We start from the raw sequence: 10,920 nt of genomic DNA, 5'->3' as shown, positions 1-10,920 counted from the left end.
ATCCCAACTTGAATACTCTTAAACAAAAAGGGGAATTTATTGGCTTTTAACAAAATATAATGAGAGGTCTGCCTTCAGGAGAAGTTTGATTCAGAAGCTCCAGCCATGTCATCAATGGAACATCTTGCCTCTGCTTTAAGAGAGACAGTCGTTGCTAAGATGTGATAAGATGAAGCTCCATAGAAAAGATAAGATTCTGGAACAGGAATGGAAACCAGCAGCCCTGGCTGAGGCCAGGTCTCTGCATCTCTAACTGCAGACAACTTGGGGAGTTATCCTCCATCTTTAGGTATAGTGAGTGGCCCCAGAGTGTTCCTAGTGCCTGAGGAAACATTCTTAACCTTGGGGATCAGCAGACTCACACAACCCTATAGAAGCATGTTTGCACCCTCAGCTTCTTGAAAAAATTAATGTATTACCAGTCTGAGCAGCTGGGAGGGTACTCTCAGAGAGGAAAGAGAAAGTGAATGTTCTTACTAGACATGAAAAATTTGAATATATTTTCTATCTTAGACATTAGGAACCAAGGTGTGATTTGAGATTTGGCACAGCTTTCAGGTAGGTGAGGAGATTTAGATTCTAACACGCTATCCGAATTTCTGGGACATTTCTATGTTGTGTGAGACCAAAGGGACAGAATATTTGAACTCAGGGCTGTCTGGGAAATCTTAGAGGTACAGTAGCAGCACTGATTTTCAATAACATTTATTATTATTTTTTTTAATACAGAAATAAAGTATAAAACCCAATTGGCCCAAAATTCCACTGATAACCTCTCTGGCATTTTTCAAAAATAACACCTCTGCATGCTCTTTGTATAGAACGGTGTAAAATGGAAACGCGAAATCCTCTTCCTTAGCCTCCCCTTCCCACTGGGACCCACAAGTCAGAATTCCTTATGCGATTTTCAGAAAATTGTTTCTTCAACAGTCAAACCCAGAGTAAGAAGGATTGGTGAACTGCTCTGTTAGCTGTCCCACCTAAATGAGGGGAGACCCAAAGCATTACAGGCCCTCTGGCTTCCTGTCTAATGGGCCTCGATACCCTCATTCCAGATCATGGACTCAGCTACCTGGATCTAGGTGATGGACTCAGCTCCCTGGCTCCAAGAAACCTCCGCTGTGGGCTGAGCTACACTGACCCTTCTCCCCTCTTCCTCCCCTCCAGTCCCACTCCTCCCCGACACCCCTCTCCCACTCCATCCCTACCTTTCACCAGGGCATCCTGTCCTAAGAAAGTTCACAGCAGGGGAATATTTACTAAATGAGAACACCCTGAAGGGAAAGATTTTCCTACTTGATTACATGTCTGGCTCTCTGGAACATCTTCTCTCTATTTTTTCCACAGTGATTCATCCAGGGATCATCAGAGACAGCCTGCTTGGGGAAGATGCCATTTTTCTTCCCAAGCTTTGATCAGGGTTATGCAACCTTGTGCTGATTTGTGTTTAGAAGCCTCCTCACTTTCCCCTTGCCACTTGTCCCCAAAATTTAGGGAAGGAGAGTGTATAGTGCCTGGGTTTACATTAGCATGAAATACGTTGCCTTAAGGGTTGAGTCATATGTACCCATAAATATGCTTTTGCATGACATTGGGCCTGGAAGTGAGGTTCTCAAAAATTCTCATTTATTCATTCACTGTATAATTACTGAGAGTTTACTCTCTACTAGGCACTGTGCTAGACCTTCAGGCCGAGAAAGAGAGAGAGACAGCTCAGGCGTAGGGACAGCATGCTCAGAGGTGCAAATATCTGAGGGTAAATACGAATGACTCCTTATAATTAGATTTTAGAGTAAGTGAAGGCTGGTGACAAGAACTAGGCTGCAAAGGTAAATGGGGTGATGAAGAACCTTGAATCCCAAGATCATCAACTTGGACTTTATTTTAAAGGCTGTGGGAACCTCTGTGGTTTTGAGTAGGAGAACTGAATCATTCAGGGATGCAACAGAAAGAGATGACACACTCAGATGAGGAAAATTTGAGGAGTGTTAAACAGAAAGGCTATTTACTAAGGTTTGGGTAAGTATAACGCCATACTTGAAGCAAGGAACATGAGGGCTGTTGGTAGGAAGCGGGGGTGGGAAGGAGCAGTTACTGAGAGGGTCATGAGAAGGTCACCTTGAGAGGAGCTGTGGCCTTTGTTTAAGGGGACTCCACAGTGAGGAGGCGTAAAGACCCCAACCTCACTCTCCTCCCCCTTTGACCTCCAGCTGGTACTCCCCATTGGCCAGATCCAACCAGAAGCTAGAAGCCAAGGGAGGCCATTGTTGTGGTCCATACAGGTTAGTCCCCAGGACCAAGAGTGGGATAGAGTGGATTTGCAGGGGCAGACAGAAGATGTCCTGCCTAGCAGTGGTGTGATGAGATGAACAATTCCACAAGACCATCTTGGGCAGGACGGAGGATGAACAGAGGCAGGGGGATGGGGACAGGAAGAGGGTACAAGGCTCTGAACTAACATGGGTCATGGAGATAGGGAGGAAGGGAAAGATTAAGTGACACTGAGGAAGTGGAATAGGCAAGGCTTGTTGAATAAGGACAAGGGGTCATCTAGAGTAGCCTGGGTACTTGGGTGGATGGTGACACCATTACCTAGGAGAGGGTTCAAGTCCAAGGGCAGGTGCTGTTACTGGAGAAAAATCACTCTTTTCCAGCGGCAAAGGCAACTGTGAGCTGAAGCACCCCTCTGCTTCCTGCTCTGGTCAGAATGACAACGGCTTCTGGCATCCTTCTTCTTCCATTCTGTACCCTTTTTCTCTACCACTTAGAAGGCCCCAAACACCTACTTTCACAGGGGTCTGACCTTCTCGAAGTGTCCAGGCTGCAAACTGATTTCCCTGACTTCACTGCTCTCCCCTTTCCACTGGGCAAAACCCAGTCCTTTTTAATGGGAAAAACAATTACAATAAAAAGTGGCTGGGCTTCCCTGGTGGCGCAGTGGTTGAGAGTCCACCTGCCATTGCAGGGGACGTGGGTTCGTGCCCCAGTCCGGGAAGATCCCACATGCCGTGGAGCGGCTGGGCCCGTGGGCCATGGCCACTGAGCCTGCGCATCCGGAGCCTGTGCTCCGCAACGGGAGAGGCCACAACAGTGAGAGGCCCGCGTACCACAAAAAAAAAAAAAAAAAAAAAAAAAAGTGGCCGACTGCTAGCTCTCTGAGGAGGTAGATGCACATTGTTAAAGGATCTACTCTGATGCATTCATAGTTAATAGACTATGAGAGGGAGATTTTTATTTTTAACCCTGGACGCTCCCAGGGGCACTCGGAAACCCCAACTTCACCCAGTCCCACCACCTCAGAAGAGCCAGGTAAGTGATGTAGTGTCTCCTCCACAGGATGGCAGCCCCTAATCTGGCATTATGTATTACTCAGGGCTTTTCAATGGTGGGTGCAGATTTTAAGTTTGGCTTCTAAGAAGTGAGTGATATGTTTGGGATTGGGTAGACCTAATATATTCTAAAACAACAAGGCAACTTTGGTTAAGTTTTGTGAGTAGGGTATGCAGAGTCCCCGCCACCCCCAACACAGTGAAATCCAGTCATCCAGGGATCATCAGAGAGTCATCAGGGATCATCATGGACAGCTGCCTTGAAGGGGAGAGAGCCCCCCAGAAGGCCGCCCCCAACACAGGAGAGGAGTAATGGAAGGTGGGAGTGAGGGAGGTGGTGTTGCTAGGCAGTCGGCTGTTGTCCTGCTTTGCCCTGGTGATGCCAGTTTGTGTGTACAAGGCAGATGCTCATAGGTACTCGCTGAGCATCTGTGTAAGCAGGCTGGACTTTTTTCACCATGATGCATTCCTGGAAACCACGTCATAATGTGATTTGTCAAAATTTCTCAGAGGAACAGCATTGGTTCTCCTTGAGGGGTTGTATTCCTGACTAAAGATGCAGCCAGAGATAAATCATAACTGTGATCAACAATCTGTCATAAGCAGAAGGCACAAGTGCCCAAATATCCTCAATGAGTTCTAGGGCTAAACTTACCCTACAAACCTCACCAGGAAACTATTACCTGACTCTATGTGAGCCTCCAACTTCTGTGTTCATTAATTCACTCATTCAGTCATTCGAGGGCTGTAGGGGTCATTGTGGTTCACTCCCAACATCAATTCCACTTCAGATAATTAGTCTTTGAAGCCAACATTATGAGTTGTAGTCCTAACCCCTACCACCTCAGAATGTGACCTCTTTTGGAAATAGGCTCTTAACAGAGGTAATCAAGTTAAAATAAGGTCATTAAGGTGGGCCTTAATCCAATATGACTGGGGTGTTCTTATCAAACGGGGAAATTTGGACACAGAGACACACATGCACAGAGGGAAGATGATGTGAAGACACAGGGAGAAGGCCATGTGAAGACAGAGGATTGGAGTGATGCATCTACGGGCCAAGGAATGTCAAGGATTTGGGGCAAACCACCAAAAGCTAGGAAGAGGCAAGCCAAGATTTTCATTCAGGCTTCAGAGGGAGCATGGCACGGCCAACACATTGATCTAGGACTTCTAGTCTCCAGAACTGTGAGACAATACATTTCTGTGGCTTTAAGCCATCCAGCATATGGTATTTTACTATGGCGGCCCCAGGAAACTATGAGCAACCGTGGTAATCCCACCCTCTTGGCCCAGTTATGGCCAAAGAGCTATATAAGGGGAAGACTGCTGGGCTAGAGTCTGAGAACAGTTTCTTCTTTTCCCCCTACAGGTGCCTGGCTGTGACTCTGGGAATTGCTGCAGTCATCATACTGTAAGCCTAAAGGGCAAAGCCCTCACGGAGGAGGGCAGAGGTTGGATGGTAAGGATCTGGGGCAGGTGACCTTGTTGAGTTGCTCCTTCAGCCAAGCTAGAGCGAACCCAGCCTCTGCAGTTCGGTCAGATGCGATGATACGATTCCCTGTGGTCTAAGGCAGAAGGTGAAGTAAAGTCTCCTCACTGACACCAGTGTCCTCCACATGTGGCCATTGTGGATTGACTGTCACATGTGCTCAGCACTTCTCCCTGCCACCTCCCTCATGCAATGAGCCTCCAGCCCCTTCCCAACCTCTATCTTACATCTCAGTATTAACTGTGGTGGATGATTTGCAAAGATAGCTGCAATAATCCCTCTTATCCTGTAGTTTGCAATGCAACTTTGCTGCCCCTCCCATCAAGAGGTGGGGTTTATTTCTCCATCCCTTAAATCCAGGCTTGGCCATGTGAGCTGCCTTGGCCAATGCGAAATTAGTAAATGAGACACAAGCAGAGGCTTCAGAAACACTTGTGAATTAGGGCTTATCTTTTGGCTGCAGTTGGAACCTTGGGACAATGATGCAAATGGGCCTGTGCTAGCCTGCTGGTAAGGCCACATGGAGGAGAACTGAGGCACTCCAGCTGACAGCCAGCACGGACTGTCAGATGTATGAGATGTGTGTGATGGATCTTGGATCATTAAACATTAGTCAGCTGCGCATAACTGCAACCACATGAGTGACCCCAGGTGAGAGCAGCAGAAGATCCACTGAGCTGAATCCAGCCTGAACTGCTGATTCACAGAACCACAAGCAGATAAAATGGCTGCTGTTTTAAGTGACTAAGTTTTGGGGTAGTTTGTTATACAGCAATATCTAGCTGACACACTGACAGACAATCCCCAATCTGGCACAATTCCCTCAGACTCATCCACATGCCAGGCACTGTGCCAGGCACTGTAGATACAATCATGAGAAACAACAGACCTGCCCTCTGGTCTCTTGGGAGAACTTAGGATATTATTAGGTGCCAGGCACTGTGCCAAAAGCTTTAGATATGTTAACCCAGATGAGAGGTTTACAGTTGTCACCCTTATCTTCCTACTGAGGAAACCAAATCTCAGAAAGTAAGAAAAGGGACTTCCCTGGTGGCACAGTGGTTAAGAATCCACCTGCCAACGCAGGGGACACGGGTTCGATCCCTGGTCCGGGAAGATCCCATGTGCCGTGGAGCAACTAAGCCTGTGCACCACAACTACTGAGCCCGCATGCCACAACTACTGAAGCCTGTGTGCCTAGAACCCATGCTCCACAACAAGAGAAGCCACCGCAATGAGAAGCCCACACACCACAACGAAAAGTAGCCCCTGCTCTCCACAACTAGAGAAAGCCCGCACACAGCAACAAAGACCCAACACAGCCAAATAAATAAATAAATAAATAAAATTTAAAAAAAGAAAGTAAGGAAATTACCAAATGTGGCAGATTATATTTTCCAAAGATGGTTGCCACAATATCTGCTGTCTGATACATTCTACTAGAACCTTGACACTCCCCATCAAGAGGCAGAATCTAGTTCCCCTCTTGAATCTGGGTGAGCTTGTGATTTGATTGTAAACTAATAAAATGCAGAAGGGATGCTACATGACTTCTGAGACTAAATCATAAAAAGAAGGTACAGGTTCTACTTTATGAGCTGGAGCACTTGTCTTTGAAGCCCTGAGCTTCTAAGTAAGGTCCCCATGTTATGAGTACTCCTAGGACACACAGAGAGACAGCCAGCCAGTAGCAAACACCAGAGGATTCTGGCCCGCAGCTGTTGAGTCATCCCCGGGCTTGGAATCTTCTCCCTGGAGGCCCAGGAATCATACATCAGAGATAAGATCTCCCCACCGTGCCCTGTCCAACACACAGAATGCGTGAGTATGCTACAATGCTTGCTGTACACCACTAAGTCTTGGGGTGGTTCGTTATGCAATAGTAGTGAAACACCTAAGGCTACACAGCTAGATAACAAGAAGGGACGTGAGGTCAGACTTTGACCCTGGAACTCTGACCCCAGAGCCCAAGTTGCCAGCTTCCCCTCAGACAGCCTTTTGCTCCCATGCTCCCCAACTTCCCTCCCAGCATGGAAGCTTGGTTCCCCTGACACCACCGCGTCATCGTGAAAAACCACTCTCCCCCCGCCCCCCACGTGCTGGGGGTGCGTGTTTCTTACTTACTGCTGCCAGGCCACTACCTCCCACTGCTCGTCTTTTCTGAAAGTTCAGTCCCCTACCTTGCCTGGGCTCCATGACAACACTCTCCCAACCTTTAGGATGCAGCCCCACCTTCCTTGAGGGTTTCAGTTCCTGCTGTACAGGTTTGCTTTGCTCCCCAACAAACCCCGTCTGAAAAACGCACCTAACTATGTGTACCTACTGTGGGTCAGGCACACAGGAGAGATGCAAAGTAGAATGAGCTCTGCATTCATTTCCTATGGCTCTGTGGCAAATTGCCACAAATTTAGTGCTCAAAACAACATAAATTTACTACCTTACACTCCTGGGGATCAAAAGCCTAAAATAGCTTTTATTAGACTAAAATCAAGGAGTCTTCAAGGCTGCATTTCTTCTGGAGGCTCTAGGGGAGAAGCCACTCCCTTGCCTCTGCAGCTTCTAGAGGCTGCCTGCATTCCTTGCCTCGTAGCCCCTTCTTCTGTGTTCAAAGCCACCAGTGTAGCATCTTCAAATCTCTCTCTGCCTCTCCTGCCTCCCTCTTCCACTTCTGACAACCCTTGTGATTACATTGCCCCCACCCCTGCCACCACCCAGATTATCCAGTAAAATCTCCTCATCTCAAGATTTTTTAGTTTTTTTAGTTTTTGGTATCGATCCTCAGTTAAATCCACTGACTCTTTTTCTACCTAAAAACTCTGAGCATGAAGAAATAATCTAAATGTTTGTTGGGGGAGAAGGGTCTCAAAATCTGCAAACTGCCAAGATTTACTAAGGGTCTCAAAAGAGTTAACCTAACTTATTGAGGGACAGTGACCCATTAGAGTCCTTTGGAGGAGGATGGCTAGGATGGCACTGATACATGAGAGAGAGCCGAAAGAAATGGTGACATTCATTTTGAAAAGCATGCAGGTGACCACTGTTTTCAAATCTCTGGATGGCTCCAATGGGGAAGAGGAGGGGGCTTGTTCAGAGGGGGCCCTACAGATGAGGACAATGAAGGAAGGCCACATGGAGGTGGATGGCAACCAGCTGAGGAAGAGCCAAGAGCCATCCAGTCATAGGACAGGCTGGCCTGTAAGGTGGTGAGTTCCCCACCCCTGGAAGTATCCAAATATCCATTCTTTCATTTACTCTGTCAACATATATGTATTGAGGTCCAGCAATACTTTGAGCACCAGACAGGCAAGGTTCCTGCTGTCAGGAAGCTTACATTTTAGTGGGGAAGACAAAAAAATTTTTTTAATTATAAAAAAAATTAAATAGGGTCATGGGAGAGTACATTCTGGGTGTCTCCTTTGGATTGGGTCATAGGGGTGAATATTAAGCAGAAGCAGAATGGTCTCTTAGCAAGGAAGGTGTTAAGGGAACATCAGGTCCCTAGGGACCGTTGAAACCCCTTCCATTCTGAGTCCACGATCTCACATAATACTACTTGCACATTTGTTCCCTAGTGACTACCAGGTGAGCCTCCCCAGAAGGTGGATAAGGCTGAAGGAATCTTGACCTGAGCCCCCCGTGCATGCATGGTCAGGGCCGGGGGGTCCCAGGCACAGTGGGGTGGTGGCTTCCTTTATTTCCAGCTGCCACCTCCCTGCGTTTTGCCTGCCTTGCAGGCTTGATTGCATAACTGCTGGGCTTGCTTTTATAGCACAGCACAGCACGCAGCTTGTAAATCTTCTCTCACATCATGAAATGCCAGTAACTTCACAGCCAGGGATTCCTGTTCTCATAAAGTCCTCCCACCAGCAGAATTGCATCTAAAAGTGTCCTCTGGACTGATGAATTGATGTCAGAGCTGCTCTGGAGCCAAACACTGAGGCAGGCAGCCTCTGCCACCCCCTTAGCTCCCCTGAAGCCCCTAGAAGTGAAGGTCATGACTGCTAGGCACGGCCCCTTGGACACAGCTCCTGGGAAGCAGAACATATGGCAGCCCCACATTGGGAACTGAGGCACATTTATCTTCAAGCCTATTTGAGGGGGAAAACACACTTCTAAGCAATATGCACAGTTGTAATCCATGTGGGGAAACATCCACTTACATTTATATTTGCCAGTGACTCTCAACCCTGGCTCCTATTAGAGTGACCTGTAGAGTTTTTAAAAGATAAGCTTACAGAAAGAGGCATTTCCCATGGAGATTCTGACCCAGTAGAATCTGGAATCTAGAATCTAGAAAGGGGCCCCTGCATCTGTATGTTTCACAGGTAAACATGTGCCACCTAATTCATGAGAAAACGAACAAAGACATGTGGCAGCCTTCTAAAATGGTCCCGTGATCCCCACCTCCTAGGACTCATACACTTGTGTAATCCACTCCCCTTGTGAGTGGGCTGGACCTAGTGACTCACTTCTATGAATAGAACAGGGAGCAAAATAATGGAATGTCACTTCCAAGACTAGGTTACAAAAAGACTATGGCTTCTGGTGGGCGCCCTACCTCCTTCTCTTCCTCTCAGGGAAGCTAGCTGCCATGTTGTGAGTTGCCTATGGGGAGACCCATGTGGCAAGGAGTTGATGTCCCCAACCAACAGCCAGCCAGGACTTGAGGGCTGCCGACAGCCACATAAATGAGTTCGGAGAAGCATTCTCTCCCTATCGAGCCTTGAAATGACTGCTGTTCCACTGACAACTTGATTGCAGCCTTGTGAGTGATCCTGAGATAAAGGCACCCAGAAAAGTGCTCCCAGGTTCCTGATCCACAGAAACTTTGAGATAATAAATATGTTTTGGGGGTAATTTGTTAGAAAGCAATAGATAACCAATACACACATATGCAACAAAACATTTATGGTGGCTTAACTCTGGTAGTGCGATTATGAGTGACCTGTATTTTCTTCCTTTTGTTCATCTATATTTTCTAATTTTTTAAAATTACCATGGATTATATGCAAAATGAAAAAACAAAAATCATTTTCAAATTATGTTCAGTAAAACTTCTAGAGGAAAACATTGGAGAAAAATAATCTTTGCGACTTTATGTAAGGCAAAGCTTTCTTAGACAAGAAGAAAAAAGGGAGCCAAGAAGAAAGTGGTTGACCCATTTTCTAAGAAAGATTGGTATGATGTGAAAGCACCAGCTATGTTCAATATAAGAAATATTGGGAAAACACTAGTCACGAGAACTCAAGGAACCAAAATCGCATCTGATGGCCTCAAGGGCTGTGTGTTTGAAGTGAGCCTTGCTGATCTGCAGAATGATGAAGTTGCATTTAGAAAATTCAAGCTTATTACTGAGGATGTTCAGGGCAAAAACTGACTGACTAATTTCCATGGCATGGATCTTACCTGTGACAAAATGTGCTCGATGGTCAAAAAATGGCAGACCATGATTGAAGCTCACGTTGATGTCAAGACTACCAATGGTTATTTGCTTCGTCTCTTCTGTGTGGGTTTTACTAAAAAACGCAACAATCAGATCCGGAAGACCTCTTAGGCCCAGCGCCAGCAGGTCCGCCAGATCCACAAGAAGATGATGGAAATCATGACCCGAGAGGTGGAGACAAATGACTTGAAAGAGGTGGTCAATAAATTGATTCCAGACAGCATTGGAAAAGACATAGAAAAGGCCTGCCAATCTATTTATCCACTCCATGATGTCTTTGTTAGAAAAGTAAAAATGCTGAAGAAGACCAAGTTTGAATTGGGAAAACTCATGGAGCTACATGGTGAAGATAGTAGTTCTGGAAAAGCTACTGGGGATGAGATAGGTACTAAAGTTGAACGAGCTGATGGATATGAGCCACCAGTCCAAGAATCTGTTTAAAAATCAGACCTTTAATGGTGACAAATAAAAGACCTCATTTGTGATATTTTAAAAAATAAAAATAAAAATAAAAATAAAAATATGATAGACAAGACAAAGATTGGGAGAAAAGATTTGTAAATTATATATCCGATAAAGGATTTGTTTCCAGAATGTATAAAGAACAACAAAAGACAAACAACTCAATTAAAAAATAAGGGCTTCCCTGGTGGCGC

At 46.1% G+C, this 10,920-nt stretch overlaps 1 pseudogene; it reads left to right on the top strand.

The window, feature by feature from the left end:
- The first annotated feature begins 9,954 nt into the window (after positions 1-9,954).
- Positions 9,955-10,705, top strand: LOC132493533 (small ribosomal subunit protein eS1-like; annotated as a pseudogene).
- Positions 10,706-10,920: the final 215 nt, after the last annotated feature.

This window comes from Mesoplodon densirostris, chromosome 7, assembly GCF_025265405.1.
Source record: "Mesoplodon densirostris isolate mMesDen1 chromosome 7, mMesDen1 primary haplotype, whole genome shotgun sequence".
Classification (NCBI taxonomy): Eukaryota; Metazoa; Chordata; class Mammalia; order Artiodactyla; family Ziphiidae; genus Mesoplodon; species Mesoplodon densirostris.
Note: the sequence above shows the minus strand (reverse complement) of the source record. Positions and strands in the feature narration are given on the sequence as shown.